Source organism: Suricata suricatta, chromosome 5, assembly GCF_006229205.1.
Source record: "Suricata suricatta isolate VVHF042 chromosome 5, meerkat_22Aug2017_6uvM2_HiC, whole genome shotgun sequence".
NCBI lineage: Eukaryota > Metazoa > Chordata > Mammalia > Carnivora > Herpestidae > Suricata > Suricata suricatta.
Window position 1 is genome coordinate 77,530,361 of NC_043704.1, and position 20,713 is coordinate 77,551,073.

General features: G+C 37.2%; 1 protein-coding gene and 1 long non-coding RNA gene across 5 annotated transcripts in view; one reads left to right on the forward strand and one right to left on the reverse strand.

Annotated features, from left to right (window-relative positions):
- TP63 (tumor protein p63) overlaps positions 1 to 20,713 on the reverse strand; it is a 222,147-nt gene that overhangs the window by 92,318 nt on the left and 109,116 nt on the right. The gene's annotated exons all lie outside the window — the stretch shown is intronic.
- Positions 1 to 20,713, forward strand: part of LOC115291893 — a 39,380-nt gene that overhangs the window by 11,457 nt on the left and 7,210 nt on the right. Inside the window, exons 2-3 of the long non-coding RNA XR_003908712.1 lie at positions 11,991 to 12,110; positions 17,838 to 18,019. This is a non-coding gene — a long non-coding RNA (uncharacterized LOC115291893). The remainder of the gene's footprint in view (positions 1 to 11,990; positions 12,111 to 17,837; positions 18,020 to 20,713) is intronic.

Here is a 20,713-nt window from a genome sequence, read left to right on the forward strand (position 1 = left end):
GTAGATTTGCTCATCAGTTCTTTAAGGAAACTTTTTTGGAGCATTTACTTAATGAATCACAAAATCTCTTTTCAGAATGCATTCTATCTCTCTTGGTATGAAAGAGAAAAAGGTTAAATTAAATCAGTAGGAATCACTTATCCACCTATATCTCTCTGTACTGCAGAGACAGAGAGAGAGAGAGAGAGAGACAGAGAGACAGAGAGAGAGAGAGAGAGAGAGATCATTAGCCTTGATTTATAAAATGGTGTGTTTCTCTATAGGAGCCTTGAAATCCCATTTAATTCTAGAATACTGGAATCCATTCACTAAAGTACCCTTCCATCTTCATACAGGAACCCAGATAGACATTTTTAATAAAAATAATCCTAAATGTCCTTCTAAGGAGGAGTTTGGAAATCTCTGTTTCTCTCTCTTGCTTTCTCCTGCTGCACATACATGCAAGCATACACACGCAGCCCAGTGTTTTTTTTTTTTTTTGGGGGGGGGGGGGGCAAGAAAGTTGAACTAAAACTTAATTTGTAAAGAATTTCTCTTCTTTTGAGACTCTCTCTCTGAGACCGAGACCAGTCATACTATGCCTGACACACGGGCGTGGTGTTTCCTTGAAGCCTCTTTCCTTTGTAACCCAAGAGTGGAACTTCAGTTCTGCCTGTTACTTCCTGCCCACGTCCTCCCTTCCTTCCAGACCTTTTCCTGTTCACTAACAAGTTTCCCAAACTCTAGCTCTGCTTGGAGGAAAAATATTGGAAAGTTGTGAAAATGGGGACAGAGGAAGAAGTGTTTTTACATTGTTTTTATCAACCCAAAGAAGCTACTAGCAAATTAATTTTAAAAACTACTTGAAGTTAGAGAATGGGCTATTGTTTCAAAGTAATTTTCATTCTCATGGGGAGCTAGATGCCTTTTATTCTTAATCTACCCAATTTTTAACAACTTTTGTGTTTTAATAGATCACTCTTTCTGTATCAAGGGTTACTAAGAAACATTATCTTAAGTTAAATTATAAAATGCTACAACTTTTATATTAAATTCCCAGATTCTCAGGGCCATGCGGTCCAGATATTTTGTAGAGTCAGATATAGAACTGCATTTTTATAGAGGACTAGCTATTAAAACCTAACACTCTACAGCAAAGAAAGCTGTGCTTAAGCGATAGAATGAAAATCAAGCTATAAAAATTATGCATAATACCCATATTAGTGGAAGGATATACAATTCACAATGACAATATACAAAAAGAGGTGGGAAGTTAGAGAAGATTCAGCCATATTTTTTCGTACATATCCTCTGTACATATTAAACGCATTCTAAGAGACAACAGACATCAGCATCTGACTATACACATTCACCCCAATTTTTGAAAAGTGCAAACCCATGGAAAAGTATTTTCTCATATGATAAGGGTGCTACCCTCTCACAAGTGGCATGACTCTTTTGCCTCCATAAAAGGCAATCATTCTGCAGCTTATCTTCTATGCACAACATTTACGTAGTTTTTTTCCTTCACGAGAAAAAATCATTACTTTCCACTCTGCATCTTCATACTTTTGTTACAGATATCTCTAAATCACCTTTTCTTTCTACCCTTTTCTACTTGGACCCAAAGTCAGATCCCAGCCTGCTTATAAATATGTGTGTGAAATAGCTCATTAACAAACACAAAGATATGATGCAACCGATATGATCGGCAGACCACTTATTTAGTGATGAAACCTCGCCAATGTGGGATCAAATGGAAACAAGGCAATCTTTACAGTCACCTCCATTTTCTTGTTAACTATGTGGTAACATTTTAAGCTAACTTTCAATGTTGAAGCCAAACAAGAAACTCAAGTTTCTCCACCGAGGACGAGCAAGCCTGCTTGAACATTTTAAAAGAAAATAGGCACTTCCTTTTCCTTCTGTAGATAACTCGATATTTCCCCTGCTATATTTACACAGTTCAGGTGTCTAGACAATAGCACGGTCAATATGACAACGCAGGCCCTGCTTTGCTGACCTTTGCACAACTCTTCCTTTCGCAGTGCGCACCCAAGTCCTATGCACTTTGTTTTGATTTTTAAGAAGCTCAGTTTGAGTACTCCAGTCTACTTTTCCAAGCATTCACCTGCAAGCATTTTCATCTGAAACACTGAACTCACGCTCACCACCCACTCCCCCCCCCCAAACTGATTAGTGTCAACACAGCTGCCCTATTCTGAGGAATGTAAACTAATATTGTTGTTAGACCTCCCTCAACCTTAGGAAACTTCCTCAAAGCCTTACAGTCTCTTCAGGAGTTAGGTGCTTTTTTTTTCCCCCCTGTATCCATTTGCCCAGTGATTTAAATCCCTGAGACAAGTTTGAGGAGAGATCAGAGAGGCAAATCATCAATTCCAATCAGTTCCTTACATAAAATGCTATATGCTATGATACACGTTTGCCATGTACGCATGTACAAATATTTAATCATGCATCCCCCCCAAATAACTTAGTCATTACACAATGGAAGTCTTAAGTCAGTCACCAGGCAAGAAGAACATTAATGAAGTCCCCTAAAGATTTTAGGTGGGCCTCTGGATTGATAGAACTAAAAACGAAGATGTCTTAAAAAAAATCTCACCTGGATTATTTTGAAAAAGCTTCATTTGCTTTTAGGATGAAGTCTGGAGATAGAACTGAGACCTTAACTGAGTTAAGACACAGTCAACTAATTTGTCTCACTGGTATGTGAGCACACGAATGGGAGCTGCTCTCCCTGTCTGTTCTTCCAAAAAGGGATTTTTACAAACTCCAGAATATTGGGTTTCTTCAAATACATAACGTCACCCAGAAAATTCTCTTTTGTCTTTTCTCCGATTATTTCATCTCCCACTTAAAGGAAAAAAAATCTTACAGTCACCACAGAAAACATTCACCAAGAAAAGGAGATTCCTATACACGATTTGCAAAACCATTACATAGGGTGACCAAGAACCACAAATATGTAAGCTTTTGTTTAAAAATAAAAAATGAAAAAAGCATCTCTAAATGGAGTGCTAAAATCTAAAATCCTTACCTCACTAAATTGAGTCTGGGCATTGTTTTCCAGGTACAACATGTTAGCAGTAAGATTGATCAATGCTGCTGTCTTCTCTTCTGGCTCCAGGATTTTGCCAACCCCCCCACCCCCTCTGAGACCCTGACAATAGAAATCTACTAAGAAGATAACAGAACTCAAGTCCCTCTTTCTCTTCTCTCTCTGTACATAATTTTAGGTTCCCTAATATATACCCAACTATAGGCATGAGGGGCGGGACTCCTGTCTTTACCTGTCCAATCCATCAACTTCCACCTGGAGTCCTCACTCCAATGGAGTGAGGCCTCTCCCATCTCATTAAGTAGTTAGAATTCCTTATCACCAATCTTTAAAAAAAAAAGAAAGAAAGAAGAAGAAAAAAAAACAGGAGAGAGACAGGTAAAACTTTCCCTTGTCTCTTCCCTAAGAAAGTGCACTCTCTCCTGAAAACAAAACAAAATCCCCCCAACAAACCACAAACCCTTACCACCAACCAGGACTTAGAGAAGGTATTTCAGAAGGTTATTTTACACTTTGCAACTGAAAAGTAAAACTTCAGGGAAAGCTTTTGGAAGGCTTTTTTTTTTTTAAACTAGATTGGAGTTTTAAGAATGACTACACGAAGTTAGGAATTAGGAAGAAATACTCAAATCCATGGTTGTATTTCCACAATATAAAAAAAAAAATCCACTGCCTGATAGCTAGAAAGTTTTCAACTTATTCTCCACAGAGAAATGGTTTAATTCAAAGTTATGCCAACATAAGCCATTGGATTTTTCAGAGTATAGTTAAAGAACAATTTAAACCGTTTGGTCCCGTTAACTTGTAAAAACAAACATCCATATTATGAACAGGAAATAGAAATCCTGGGAAAAGTGCCCATTTTTTTTAAGCTCTTAAAAGAAGTACTGCTCCTTTCTATCATTATTTCTTGGGACATCGAATCAATACAATAGCTTATCTATTCAAATATTTATTTTTTCTATTGTATCTAGTTTTTGTTAATGCTCAAAGATAATATTTTTTCTATAAACAGTTAATAAATTACAAGTAGAAAGAGTAAAGCTTAATGAGTGAGAAACGAGTTAGGTTTTCCTTAAAATATATTTATATAAATACATAAAAACAGTATTGTAGAATCTGGCCTAACATTGGTTACCCTAATATAATGAGAATGAAGTGCACCCTCATGATTATTGTTTGATTCACTAGGATATTCTTGTTAGTGCTGAGTGTTCTATGTAATTCAGTTAGATTTATATCAAAACATCACTCGCCACCCCTCACTTGAAAAGCCATGTCTCTCTTTACCCTGCCTGAATGGTACAACTGGCAAGACAGCTAGAAGTAGATAGTTAGATTTTTTCTAAAATTTAGGGGTAGTTGAGCATCTGAGTCAGTTAAACATTGGGTTCTTGATTTCGGCTCAGGTCATGATCTCCCGGCTTATGAGTTCAAGCCCTGCATCTGCACTGTGCTGACAGTGCAGAGCCTGCTTCTGATTCTCTCTCTCTCCGTCTCTCTCTGCCCCTCTACTGCTCATGCTCACACTCTCTCGCTCACTCTCTCTCTCTCAAAAATAAATAAATAAACATTAAAAATATAAAATTTAAAAGGTAAGAAGACTAACAGAAAATCAGAAGCCAGGCTACATCAGTGTATAAAGTTTAGAAATAAAGCTTGCAAATATATTCATGACCTTAGAATGGCCTCCTTTTTACTCCTGTTTTGCACCCACTAAATGTATGCACATAAAGGATGATGTGATTACTGGCATACTTATTTTAAAGCCCTAAGTCACTAGTAGCAATACTTCTTTTTTTGAAAAACATATTCAATAACATCATTTGATCTCAAGTGTCCAAGAATACGACAACACTCTGCGACACTACAAATTCATGTCAGATATAATGTTCATTTTTTTCTCTGAAATCTTGGGAAAAATGACTTCTTACTACCTGACATTAACCATATGAGCTCTGGGTACAAGGAAAAATAAATAAATAAATAAATAAAGAGAGAGACAGAGAGAGAAGAAATTACTTACAAAATGCAATTATAATTATTTGTGCCATGTATTTAAATTGTATACCCACTGACAGCTTCAGGGTCAATAGTGAAGAGCAGATTGTTGCTTCCTTAATCTGTGCTCTATTCAGTAGTTAAAAAAAAAAACCTTGCTGACCCTGAGAATCATCCAGAGTGCTTCTTAAAAACAGATTTGTGGACCTGGTCCCAGAGCTACTGAATCAGACTCTGCAGGGATGTGGCCTCTACAGCTGTACCTTTTGCAGCTCATGAGACATTTCTGAATGAGTCAGGCTTGGCAATCAATGCTCTAAAGTAAATGCCATTAAGGATAACTGCTCAGAAAGTCAATATTGGATCATTTTTTACAATACTCGGGTAGCGTAACTATTTGAACCCTGATGATATTCTATCTAAATGTAAACAAATGTCATCTTTTACAAAGTCAAAAGATTCCCAGCAGGAGTTGATGGATTGAAATGTCAAATTCTTTCTATTGACTGCCTCAGCCTTCAGGATAATCGAGTCTGAGGAGGATGGTTTGTATCTAACATAGCTGCTAAGATTCTGGACAGAATCTAAGACAGGTGTATCTTATCTCTCTATCTGCCACGGCTATTTGGGTGCTTTGGGTAGCTGAGGGGAAAGAGCACAAGACTGGGGGTTACAGGAGTAACTAGGAGATACAGGCTGTAATCCAGCTCGGTCTGTAGTTAGCTCTGTGCCTTTGGGGCAGGTCACTTAACCACTCTGGATTCAGGCTCCTCATTTGTGAAATGAGGGGCAGAACGAAATGATTTCTAAAGACCATTACAAAGATAAGAGTCTCTGTCTAGAATCTAAGTAAGTGATTTGGAGGATTATTTGCATTCTTCTTATTTTAGTTGGATATTTTATACAACAATCTGCTCATCTCCAAACTGTGTAACTGCAGTCAAGTTGTCCAGGCACTAAGATGCTTAAATGACCTAAAGAAAAAGATGTGTGTGTGGGGCGGGGGAGGGAATAGATGTTTTTAGCTTTAAGTAGCCTCATGATAAAAAAAAAAAAGTTAGCTAATAGTTACCAGCTCATCTGAATTTGAACTTAGCACAATCATTTCCATAAAAGAGTTAACTAAAGTGCCTCTGATGTTTGATTTCAGAATTAGTTTCCTTATGCAGGAGGTTAGAGAGAAGCAACAATTCCCTGCACTCCCCAGGCAACAATGCTTATCCCTGGATCTCAAAGTTTAGTAATGTGCATTAATTTTCCTAATGACTTAGTGATGTATATAAGTATTATTATCCCCATTTTGCAGATAAATAAACACACTCAAAGGCTTGACGTGGGTTTCCCAAGTCCTCAGAAGTCAGACCAATTGTATTTAGATCTCACAACTTTCCATTCTCAGGGATTTCATTCAGATTCTTCAAAGATTCTTGACCTCAGAATGAGGGGTGAGTGCTCTTCCTTGGTGAAAATGTCACTGTTGTAAATCCGGGGCATTGGGAAGAGAAGTCACACAAGACGTAGGGTCAACATGTATCCTTCCCTGAAATACTACTGTTAACATACTGTTGACACAATCCTCCTTAACAGTTATTTATACAGGAGCTCTTTGTATATTACAGATAATAACCCTTTATCATAAACACTGGAAATACTTTTCTTCTGTGCGTTGGTGTGTGTCTGGTCTTGCAAACTTATATGTGGTTTTATGGGTTGCTTTCTGGTGTAGAAGAAACCTAATTTTTCTACAGTCAGACTTATCATTTTTCCCTTACAACTTACTATTTTTCAAACAGAGCTTGAGAGGTCTTTTCCAGCCTGACATTATAAAATTCTGCAACCATATTATCTCATATTATTATGGCTTTTGACATGTTTTTCACATGCAAATCTTTTAACCCTTTGGAATTTATATTGGTATGAGAAACAAATGAAGATCTTCTCCTTCCCAGAATAGATAACTTATCTTTATCCTTTTATCCAATGTTTTTTCTTTCTGATTTGACATGTAATCTTTATAATATACCACATAGCAATGGCTCCATTTTACATCTCTATGGAAGCAATTGTATCAATCCTTGACCCACTTAAAACAAATTTTTGAAGTTCTTAATCCATTCTGTGTGAAGCTGAGTAGGGAATAACATGGTGCCTGCAACATTCTAAAAAGTAAAAAGAAAAAAAAAAAAAGGAAGCAATTTCGTGTTCCTAGATTTATGTCTGCCCCCAATGGTTGGAGGTAGATAGGTGTAGAGAGTAGAGAAATACTTAGGTTTCATGAAGCCACAGATTGGAGATTGGTGTTGTAGTGGGTTCCTTCATGAAGACCTTAGTTCTATTGAATTGGGACAAAAGAGAAGTGAAAGAGGTGTGGGTAAATTTGGCCAGGATTAAGTAGACATTTATTAAAGTAAACACAGATTGATGACTTGTTTTTATAGGAACACCTGCGACTCCAAGAAAGATTATTCAAACTATTCTGATTTTAAACATATCAAGCTTTTTATGCTTTAATGACAAATCAACCTGAATGAGGTAGAAACATGAATATCTAGCAATGTTCCTACTTTCCCCCTTCCCTTTAGAGCCCCCCTCCCATTCACTTTATCTTTCCTAACCAACAACTCTCACCATGTCACTTCTAAGGATGCCCCTATGCCAGTGGGACAAAACAAACTGCAGTTGAACCTTGAACATGGGTTTGAACTACACAAGTACACTTATTGGCACATTGTTTTACAGTATACTATACTAAATGTACTTTCTATTCCTTATGATTTTCTTAATAACATTTTATTTTCTATAGCTTACTTTATTGTAAGAATATGGCATATAATGCATATAACATACAAAATATGTGTTCATCAACTGTCACGTTATCAGTAAGGCTTCCAGTCAACTGGAGGCTATTGGTAGTTAAGTTGTAAGGGGGCCAAAAGTTATAAGCACATTTCCAAGGACTAGGGGGCCGGCGCCTCTTATCCTCATGTTGTTCAAGGGTCAGCTGTACTTGCACAAACACTCAGGGCCCTTTACAGTCTGGCTCCAAGAGATCCTCTTAGCCTCCCTTTCCATATAATCCATTCTGCTTGCCACATGCTGGCCCCAGCTGACCATTCTGCCCCTCTGTGCAGTCTGGCTCCTCAGTCTGGAATGCCTTCATTTCTTTATCTGATCAATTAATACATTTTAATCTTCTCTAAATGCCACCTTTATGACAAATTCTCCAATTCCCTAAAGTTAAATCTCTTACTTTATAAAAGTAGGTATTAAACAGTAATAAAATACTATCTTACAATACAAAAATGTGTATACTTGTCTATCTCCCCCAGTGGGTGTGAACTTTGAGGTTGGAGTACATTTGTTCATTATATTACATGAAAGGTCCAAAAGCTTGATGAATATAAGCTCAATTGAACAGTTTAATTCCTTAAGAAAGAATTAGAAGGATAAACAGTAGATTCTTTTACTCAAGGTATTTCCTAGGACACAGGGGCATTTCCTATGGGAATCAATACACAGTATCTAATTAAAACTGAAAATAGAAAAAAAATGATGCTTTTCATCCAAGTATAGTACCTCAAGTTCTTAGTAATTGTTTGTCAAAAGGAAAATTGTCAGAATAATAAAACTGCAATAGTTAAAAAAGATTGGGGTTTTATAGAGCATGTGTGAAAGCTAAGAAATGTTGGGACTTTCCAAGCTGCTACAGATCAAAATCAATTAGATCATTTCAATACCAGCCGCCATGAAGGATGGTCAACACAGAATACACCAAGTCACTTTCAGTGATCTTATCCTTCCTAAGTGACTTCATTCTCCTCCTGCTCTGGATAGGTGAGAAGAATTAGCTTTTGTAGAAGCTCTTGAAAGTCATTTAATTAATTCACCAAATCAATGTTCTCCTTATTCTTTGGCTAAATTCCAAACCAAGATATAAGATCACATCCATTTTAGGGTCACTAGTTAGACTCTGATAAAGGAGTCTTACAGGCGTAGAGAGAGAGCCAAGATCTGTCCTAAATCTCAGAGATGTACTCAGGTTATAACACTTTATTTTTGTAAACTGTCAAGTAGAAGGTAAAATGGTGACACTGTATTTGTACTTTTAATTGGGCAGGTAGTCTTCAAAGCACTTTATATATATCAAATTTGTTTAATTCTCATACAAAATTATCATTTAGGACTGTTATTATTGCTATCTCACAGATGAAGATGAAGACATTAAAATACAAATACTAACTGATGAAATCAAGATTAGAACCTGTATACTTTGGCCCCCAAATCCACGCAAACCCTGTGCTGTTTGAGAAGATTATGTCTTCATACCTCCTCCCATCCTAATATTTTATCCCTCCTTCAATGTCACATTCATAGTTCCTTTACCAGATGTGCCATTCTATTATTATAATAATAACAGTATTGTTAACTGCCTCCACCAATATATTTTTTAAATATTTTTTTTAAGTTTATTTATTTTTGTGTGCTTTTTTTCTTTTTTGAGAGACAGAGAGAGACAGTGAGAGCAGGGGAGGGTCAGGGAGAGAGGGAGACACAGAATTCGAAGCAGGCTCCAGGCTCTGAGCTGTCAGCACAGAGCCCGATGCAGGGCTCGAACCCACGAACCGTGAGATCATGACCCGAGCAGAAGCTGGATGCTCAACTGACTGAGCCACCCAGGCACCCCAAAGTTTATTTATTTTTGAAAGACAGAGAGACAGTGTGAGCAAGGAAGGGGCAGAGAGAGAGAGAGAGGGAGACACAGAATCCAAAGCAGGTTCCAGGCTCTGAGCTATCACCACAGAGCCCGATGCAGGGCTTGAACTCACAAACTGCGAGATCATGACCTGAATCAAAGTCACCCGCTTAACCAAATGAGCCACCCAGGCACCCCTTTCCCCAATTTAGATAGTGCCTTACTTTGGAAGGGTTCCAAAACAGTTCAGGTAAATAGATGTACAAATGCACAGAGATAAGATCATCTCTCCTAGCACTATCTTTAATCTGCATTTAAAATTTTGAGATTAGAAAAATAATGTGATATTTAGAAGTAAAAAATGAAAAATAAAAATTAAATTTAAATAACATCTGTAACCATACTTCTCAGAGAGAATTATTAAGAGTTTCCATGACCTTCTTTCTCTGCTTATGTATGTATTTTATAAACAAAGCTAGAATCATATATAGAATATATAGAGAGAGCACATATGGAATACCTATATAGATATACATCATATATGTATATTATGTATCATAGTATTAGGAGCATTTTCCCATATTAAGTATTTCTAAAATTAAAAGTACTGGTTTGGGGCACCTGGGTGGCTCAGTTAGTTAAACATGTGACTCTTGGTTTTGGAACAGGTTGATCTCCCGGTATATGTAATAATTTATGTAATAAATTGGGCTCTGCACTAACAGCATAGAACCTGCTTGGGATTCTCTTTCTCCCTCTCCCTCTCTGCCCCTCTTCTGCTTGCTCTCTCTCTTTCTCTCTCCCTCTCTCTCAAAATAAATCAATAAACTTTAAAAATAAGTACTGGGTCAAAGGTTATGAACTTAAGTCACTTGATGGGTATAGAATCACATTGTTTTCCAAAAAGGTGACATCAACTGTACTTGTATGAGAATAAGGACCATAATTCTGAGCATTATCTTTTTCAATTTTACAAACAAAAAAGAAGTACTTTCTTATTCTAATACCAATCCTTTATCTTATGGCCAAGATTAAATATATTTCAATATATTTATTAGCCCTTTGTATTTCTTCCTTAAATGATGTGTTAATGTCTTTTGCTTTCCCTCCAAGTCCTACCCCACTGGAGCACTAGTGTTTTCCTTATTAATAATATATTAACTCCTTAACATTTTTTGTCATATGTTTTCCAAGTTTGTTTTTTTTTTAGTATTATACATATTAAAATAAAACTTTGATTATTTTATTACATAAAAATTACTTCTTTTATGTCATTAGTCCCAGAACTTAGAGGTGACAATTGTTTAAAGTTTGGTATTATTCTCATCCATAGATACCAATACTCTATACAACTCTGTACATATTAATTGCATACATATACATTAAAGATATATTTGTTAATTATACATATATGGGCCTGTGTAAACATATGTGTCTGCCTATTTTTAGAAGTTAATTTGTCAATATGAATGAATACTCAAGTCATAATGTATTGTTTTAAACACTTTTAAAATGGCTGCATAGTCTTGTTGAATTAATTTTGTCATTTCACATTAACTGGGCATTCATTTGCTTCTATTCTTCTTTAACACTACAAAGCAAAAAGTACTACACTATGAACTAATATTCATTATTAGAAGCTGAATTATTCAATGAAAAGACATTCAATGTTCTAAAGGCCAATAAATACTACTACATTGATTTCTGGACATTATACCAATTTATCTCTAGACCAACTATATAAAACAGAGTCACCCTATTGCAGTGTCTTTGACGTTAGCAGCTACTATTATTTAAACTTCTTTAGTATGCTACAGAAAAAATACAAAGAACAAAATTAACTTCCTTCTATTGCTATTATACATTATTCATTGAAATGAACATATTCATCTCCATCCCCATTGATTGCTCTACTTTGGAGAGTGCAAGTCTTTAAATCAAACAAAGTTGTATTTGAATACTGGCTTACTTAGGTGTTTTGACTCTTCATCTATAAAATCAAAATATCATGACATATTATAACATTTAACTTCCTAACCAATTCTATGGCAGTAGTTAGTTTACATTAGGGTCTATCTAGGTTTCAGTACAATTTTATTCTTTTATTCATATCTGTAGTTTTGGACATGGCTACTGAATGTCCTCCATATAGTCTTATTTCCATACATACTAGATTTCTTAGTGTTTCAATAGATCATTTTAATCAGACTTTCTTTCTTTCTTTTCCTGTCATAGCCTCAAATGGGTGCTTCCAGAGTAACTTGACTACAGTCAATTGCCAGCTTGAAATAGTGGAAAGAGCTCTGGGATCACCAGCAGAAGCCTGGGGTTTAAGTCTCACCTCTGTGATTTTAAGTAAGTCCTGTTTTTTTGAAAGGACAGATTATGAACAAATATTCATTCATGCCAATTGCATTAAATATCACCTTCTTTCTGGTTCAATACTGAGATATATTCCAACACAATACCAGCTTTTAAATAATTTTCCCTACCCAAAACCCTAGAAAGGCTCCCCATCTTGCCTTTAAGAATCATGCATGAAAGGGTATTATCCCAAGAGTCATGGATGTTGGGTTAAGTTCTAGCTCTAACAGTAGATTGATTATATTATATAAAACAAGACATTTCCCTACCCATTTTGCAGTTTCCGATCTGTTCATTGGACTTAGTTTTGTTATATATTTGTCATCCTACATTATTATGATTCTAGTTTCCTTGGAGTTTGTGTCTGTCTATTTAACTATAATCTGAATTTTACTATTGATGAAGACAAACAATTTCCCTATCAACTTTGTATCTCACATCTTTTCATTATGGCATTTCCTTCCTAAAAAACCTGTGAGGCACTTGATTCTATAGATCAGTTGATTTCTATCAACTTTCCAACCATAGAGATTTTAGACTTCACTTTTAGTTCCTCTATTTTTCTCTCCTCAGTAGGAATATTAGGTTGGGTGGTGGATGCCTCATCCTCCCTGGAGGCTGTACTTTGAGGCAACTCAGCCTTCTTTCTTACGTAAATTCTCTCCACCCTTTCCAGGAAAAAAAATCCGTAGGCAAAATTAAAAAGGAGGTGTATTTATTCTGGAGTCCTGGATGAACTCCAGGGCATAATCATATTTTGCCTATTTTAATTCAGATTCTCAGAGAATTCCAAAGCCCTTTTAGGGTTTCAACTCATTGGTCTGCACTCACCATTAGTTACAGGATATGTGTTCAACTAGTAAACCCAGTACAGCTCCAGGAAATAGGATGGAGAATTCACATGTTTGTTACTTTGGGTAAATATCCATGATCCCATCCATGAATCTCCCTCTATAGTATCTACATCACCTTTACTTCAGAGACTGTGGTGGATGAACTAAACATTCCTAGAGCCCTGTTCCACTCATTCTTTCTTCTACATTATTCACACTTGTACTATGTCTACATCCGAAGTACAAAAAAAAAGAAAGAAAGAAAGAAAATGGTGTATGTAAATATGATACATATATTTTTTTAAGTTTCGCTTTATGCACCCCATGATTTGCTATGTGACCTTGAAGCCTCTCTGTTTCTCAGTCCCCTGGAAGAACAATAAAGGGTTGACCAATTCCAATGGGATTCCTAGAGTCCCTTTTTGGCCTGACATTCTCAGATTCTCCATAGGCTTCTAACGGACGCTAACTACTCTCTTACTACTCAACTTAGAGAAAGTATGCTTGGACAGAAAACAGCTCTTTATCACAAAATGAAACAAAGAAAGCAACTTTTAAAAAATAAGTCAGAATGATGAAGGGAGAGACAGATATTTAAAACAAAACAAAAAACTGACGACCTAGCTGTACACAGAATCACTATCCCTGGCACCTCCAGGAGAGGGGTGGAGATCATGTAGGTATGACAGACGATGGTGTTTCTCAGAACTGGCAAAGCAGCATGTACTGGCTGCTCTCCAGGCACCAAAGTCACCAGACTGCTGTAATTTTCACTCTGTGACAATAGGTCATGGGAGAAAAAGTATTTAGGAAACCATTTCCATTCATTTTATGTATAGGGCGTAAGAGGCCCTGGTCTAAAAATAATACTAATAAAGACATTAAAAAAATAATAAAGTTGAAAACATGATTCCTGGTATCCTTTTTGTCCCAGGCACCCTGAGTGGAGAAGAAAGTGAAGCATTCACAGAATTGAAAGGCAGGACCTAGTAAATAAGGTTTGGAGATGAACCTGGGCATTGTCTACAAAAATAGAAAACCAAATCCAACTTGAAGAGTACCTAAGGGGTACATGGGCGGCTCAGTTGGTTAAGCACTCAACTCTTGGTTTCAGCTTAGGTCATGATCTCACAGTTCATGAGTTCAAGCCCCACATTGGGCTGTGGGCTGATGGTGTGGAGCCTGCTTGGGGGATTCTCTCTCCCCTTCTCCCCTTTCCACCTCCCCTGCTCATGCATACACATGTTTTCCCTCTCTCTCTCTCTTTCCCTCTCAAGACAAATAAACTTAAAAAAAAAAAGAGTACATAAAATGTTGTGGAATTAACCCCATGATAAACTCTGGCTTTAAAATAGTCTATCTTTCTATCTCCAATAGTCCGAATTGAGTACTTTATTGACAGTCTTATTAATGGGCTAAGAAGGATTCAGTAGTTTGGAGTTTGGTAGTAAGAACATTAGGTAGTAGTATGCTTTGCAGCTTAAGAGCATGTAGATCTTATATTTCACAACATTGCAGCTCAGTGCACCCTTGTTCCTCTATTCCCTCTATTCCCTCCAACAGGCAAAGACAGGTCAGCTATTTATCACCGATATAACTTGTTTCCTCCATTCTATTTAATACTTGAGTGTACGCTGTGTACCCAGCATCACACTGGCATCTGTGGATCACTTGTCTACTCTAGGCATCCACTGATTTCAGCTCCAAATGACCCAATCCTGGTAATACCTGCATTATTGTAGATCTCATCTCATTATTCTTTGTTCTGTTTTCATGAATCTCACACTAAAATATGAGCTCAAGGGCAAGGGTGATGTCCAATTTAGTTCTGCACTCTGTGCAGCTTAGACAGTGTGCACATAGGTATTCATAAATAGGTATTCATAAATTCTGTTTGCCAGGTGACTATTCTGGTTCAATCCTTGAGATCCATCTGTGAAGCAGTCATGGCCTTATGACGCTTAATTCTCACATGCAGAAGCCAGGTTAACAGAGGGGTTAAAGGTTATAGTCAAGTTTACACTATCTTAAGGGCGTACATGCTCCGGTGTCATAGAAGAGACTGCCCTCCCACAGGCAGACCCCGAGAAGGGGGAGGAATCTAGTCTCAGAGCAAATCAATCTGTTTGCATGCTCTGCAAGGGAAAAAGAGAGGTCCCTGTTGCCAAAAATCACACCCAAAGATACTCTTTCCCATTTAGCGGCTCTTTTCCCCTTAATGTTGGGCTCCTGAGCTTCCTACTGTCACAGACACAATAAACTGACTTAGTTCCAGCTTCCCAAGCCTGATTCACAACTCGATTAAAAAGTGGTGCAACCAAGTAGGTGTGCCTCTATGACCCAGGTGGCTGAGCCAGATCTTCTGGCCTACAGAGGCCACTGGTTTGATTTTGTAAGAAAACATAACCTGCCATCGATCATTAACTGGATCACTCCGCAGCAGTTGCCACAAAGAGATTAAAAAAAAAAAGACCCAGGAGAACTGCATCTAAAAAATATAGGTAATTTCCAGCAAAGACAGGAATTTAGTTTAGGATTAAGATATGTGTTGCTTAAAAGTAAAGGAAAACAAAGTAGTAATAACCTCCTAATAATAATGCAGAAGTGATTTCTTCAGATGGAAACTGATATGGTCCAAATTGTTGAGTTCAAATCACAGAAAGAAACCTGTGGCAAAGTCAAGTTTTAATATAAATAATCTGAACAAAAGTATGCACACACGTGCGCACACACGCACGCACACACACACACACACACACACAAGCTAAGAAGCAGCCCCAGTAAAATAAAAATAAACGTAGGGCACCTGGGTAGCTCAGTTGGCTAAGTGTCTGACTCTTGATTTTGGCTCTCATCATGATCTCATGGTTTGTGAGTTCGATTCCTACATAGGGCTCCACATTTTCAGTGCAGAGCCTTCTTGGTATTCTCTCTCTCCCTCTCTCTCTGTCCCTCACTGCTGCTCACACTTTCTGTTTCTCTCAAAATAAATCAAATAAACCTCAAATATTTTTAAATAAAAAATAAAAATACAATTAAGGCTACGGAATTTTTGTAACTCAACTTGCTAAATGAATGAAATGGGCACACTACTCTCATCTTAATCAAAACCTTATCTCTCTTCTCTTAATTATTCCTTTTTATTCACTGAGTTTTATAATTGGGATAGATTTTCTTCATGGCAAGGATTTTAAGCTAATGTTGAAGGGCTGAGTCAATGACAGTGTAAGTGGTGTATCCTGAATCTGAGTGAGATTACGGCCGAAGGAGGACCCTGATGCTTCGGTCTGAGCATCCCTTTAAAAGACAGATTCAGCATCTTCTCTCCAAACTTATTCCTCATTGGCCCATATTATTTTAATTTTTGTTTAGGAACCATAGTAAATTCTTAGTCATGGTCAATAGCTAGAAGACTGTGTAGGTAGACTAAAATTCATGCATGATCCTCAAACATCAGACCACCTCCCCTCTGTCTCCACTGTTAACTTTAGGGGGAAACAGGTCAAAGATACTTATTGGTTCACATCACTGAGAAAATTGTCAAACTTGAGTTTTACCTCCTCTCCCTTCCCAGCAGGACAATCTAAACAGAAAAATAAAAATCAAGACTTTTTAAATTTAAATGAACATTAGTTAATTTAATTATATTCTAAGGCTAAGTCATAGATCCATTTAGGGTATGTTAATGCTAAAAGGGATGTTAGAGATAATCACTAGAGACTATTTTATTGCTTCTCACACACATCTGCATGTATACAATTTTATTTCTAATATTAACTGAATATTTCATTGCACAAAATTTTATGATAAAACCAAAGAAGACTCAGTATCTGTCCTCAGACATCATGAGAGAATGGAAGAGACATCTCTAAACAATAACAATAACAACAACAAACTAATAAAGTTTATAAAGTCAAGATGAAATGTATGTAAAATTGCAATTAAAATAAATACTAAGTGTTAAGTTACAAGTGACAATTCTATGCAAACAATGATGAATTCCCTGTGAGGAGATAAGGAGTTTAGTTTCATTACAGTTGGGCAGGATTTGGAAGGAAGACAGAGAAATAAGACATTCCTAAATTGAAACAACAGCATGGAACAAAAGATAAAGAAATAAAATTATGTATTCAGAATAATAAAATGGAGTTAGGTGAGCATGGGGAGTACCTGGGAGATGGAGGGAAGAGGAAGAAACATGTTAGAATAAGACTGTGGTGGTCTTGAATTATCTCTATCTTCCTCATACTTAAGGTAACTAAGCCATTAAGACATGATTTATGATTTGACTTCCCTGAAAATTTGGGTAAGAACTAGATCACCTCTTATTTCCTATGACTCTATTTTTCTAACTCCTTGGATTAAAAATGGAAAATCTTCATGTGAATAGAAAGAATATCAAAAAGTTTCTAGAATTAGAGGTAATGTCTTCTGCCATTGCTATCACCAAAGATTAACTTCAACCACTCTTCTCTGTCTCATCCTCTACAGAGAAGCGTGCCTGCCAAGTCACCCAACTGTCACAACAGCATTTGCCCTCTGACCTTCAGCAAACAATGCACAGAATGCCTTTTTAAACTGTTAGATGCTACACACTTGTTTCTTTAAAGACTGACCTGCAAGGCTAATTAGAGAGTGCAATGTTCTGCCCATGTGGGGCTAACATTTACATTTAGAACTGGAAAGCAAAACTCGTGCTCCTAATAGATCCTCAGCCTTTGAAGACTCTAACCCAGCAAGGGCTAGCCTATGTTCTCAAGATAATTTAGGGATTCCAATGTAAGGACCCATTTTTTTCATCATACTCTTGTATAGGTCTATCAATCTCAGTAGTTAGCAGTCAATTTGGCATTTGTTTATAAATTATTTTCCCATTATTTCCTAGGACTGGAAGTGGACACACCCATAATGAAGTCCATTTTCTCTTCTTGTGCCTCAGCAACAGCACAAAGGAGATAGAGCTCTGCCATTTTCTCTTGGAGGGAAACGTGGTATTCCAAAGATAAGAGATGAAAGAGAATGCCTGGCTGACAGTAGCGATAACAGAAGTGGTAATTCTAAGCACTGGTAAGAACAGAACAGAAAAATCCTTACATGAGAGAGAGACTCTAGAAATCATAAAGCCAAACCTTTCTCATTTTAGAGCATAACCACATAAAACCCTAAAATGGAACATAATTATCTCAATGCTTGGCAACAATTTTGTGAACATGAAATGGCTCTCTTCATTCTCAGTTCTGCATTCCTTTTGGAAAGAATTACATTACCAGGGTGCCTGGGTGGCTCAGTTGGTTAAGCGTCCAACTTCGGCTCAGGTCATGATCTCACGGGCCGTGGGTTCAAGCCCCACCTCAGGCTCTGTGCTGCCAGCTCAGAGCCTGGAGCCTGCTTCAAAATCTGTGTCTCCCTCCCTCTCTCTGCTCCTCCCCCATTCATGCTTTGTCTCTCTCTGTCTCTCAAAAAAAAAAAAAATTAAAAAGAAAGGAATTACATTACCCACTGCATTTAACTATGAGAAATACATGTTTACATATGTCACCACATCTTACATTTCAGGGGTACCAGATTCACCTTTTATGTACCCCATTGAGGTATCTCCCATTCTGCCTTGAAATCAGTTAAGTTTTGGTCATGAGGATAGTTTTTCTAGTAAGTACATTAAGCTATTAATAAACATTAATCTCTGCCTCTCTCCAGTAAAACATTTTTCAGATTTAAGTTCAAGCCTTTTAAAAGGTAAAAGAAATACATAAGTTAAATGAGAAAGGAGGGGTTCCTGGGTGGTTCAGTCCATTAATTGGGCAACTTCGGCTCAGGTCATAATCTCGCGGTTCCTGCGTCAGGCTCTGTGCTGACAGCTCAGAGCTGGGAGCCCGGTTTGGATTCTGTGTCTCCCCCTCTCTCTCTGCCCCTCCCCTGTTTGTGCTGTGACTCTCTCACTCTAAAAAATAAATAATAAAACTTTTTTTTTAGTGAGAAAAGAGAAGTTACATAGCAGTAAAATCTGAGGACAAGATGCATGCGACATTCAGAAAGATGGAAGAGGTGCCTGAGTACATTGGATGTCACTTCACAAAAGCTTGGATGCAAACAGCACACTCAAACAAATAAAAGACAGAATTAAATGGAAACAAGGAGAAGAAAAAAGGGACATTAGATTTAGGCCATTGTGCAGAAGGCAGTCACCACTCTGCACTAAAAGGACAGAACTTAGACTCTAGCAAGAAGAGCAGTATCTTCTGGGTTTGAGATGGAGAAAGGAAGAAAGAAAGGAAGGACAGATGGACGAAAGGAAGGAAGAGAGAGAGAGAGAGAGAGAGAGAGAGAAAGGAAGGAAGGAAGGAAGGAAGGAAGGAAGGAAGGAAGGAAGGAAGGAAGAGAGAAAGAAAGAAAGAAAGAAGACTGACTTGGGGGGAGAATGAGTTTGTAGTTGTAAGAAACTTATCTACATGTTAAGCTAAATCAAGCAGATTCAGTTCACGACAAATGACTTATTTATACATAGTTTTTATTTCTATTCTTTCTGTAGAAAGGTTTGTACTCAGAATGGTCAGTTAAGTATATGGGTCTTAAGGATATATTTGATGACAGTATTTACTAACATTTTATATAGCACATCATTGTAATAGACTAATATGCTGTGTCTGATGCTATAACTGAAGCACTTTGAACTTGGCTTGGAGAGTAATGGTTCCAAGTCAAAAGGTGCGCTAGAGAGCCCTGGTTCTGATACTTGCTAAGTCTGTGGGCTCAGGGAGAACCTGAAACTCCATTTCCACATTTATTACAGGAGGCTATCACTACCCACATTACTTAACTTACAAGGTACCTGTGAGGACTGCCCAATAAGAAATAGTGTTAATCCTGCCATTTGTAGCAACGTGGATGGAACTGGAGGGTATTATTGCTAAGTGAAATAAATCAGTCAAGGAAAGACAGATATCATGTTTTCATGCATATGTGGAACTTGAAAAGAGAAAGGGAAAAAATAGTTTCAGGGAGGGAGGGAGGCAAACCGTAAGAGACTCTTAAATACAGAGAACAAACTGAGGGTTGATGGGGTGGGGGACATGGGAGAGTGGGGAAAATGGGTGATGGGAATTGAAGAGGGCACTTGTTGGGATGAGCACTAGGTGTTGTATGTAAATGATGAATCACAGGAACCTACCCCCAAATCAGGAGCAGACTTTACACACTGTATGTTAGCCAACTTGACAGTAAGTTCTGTAAATAAATAAATAAATAAATAAATAAATAAATAAGTAGTATTGGGTGCCTGGCTGGCTCAGTTGGTAGACCATACAACTCTTGATCTTGGGGTTGTGAGTTTGAGTCCCACACTGGGTGTAGAGATTACTTAAAAAGATAAAAAATAAAAAGTGTTTTATAAACTATAAGTGGAAGGGAAACATAGCAGAAATTAGAATTTCTAATAGTATATTAATATTGCCCAAACAGTGATACATGTAATGCCTGCATTCTCCTTATCATACTCCTTCCCCCATACACATACACACACAGACTCACAATTCCTTTCCCATTTTATCTCTAACTATCTCAACTGGGGAGTCATCAGCTCACAAAAGAATTCAGTCAGAGTGAAAGATGGCTGTGAGCACTATTAAATATACATAGTTCTTTTTTATCTTCTGCCAAGTATGAAATTTGTTTTAAAGGAAACACTATTTGTTAAAAGAAAGCAAACTTGTCCTTAGACAAACCATAAAATGTGAAACAGTCATGAATTAAGTGAGCTTTTTT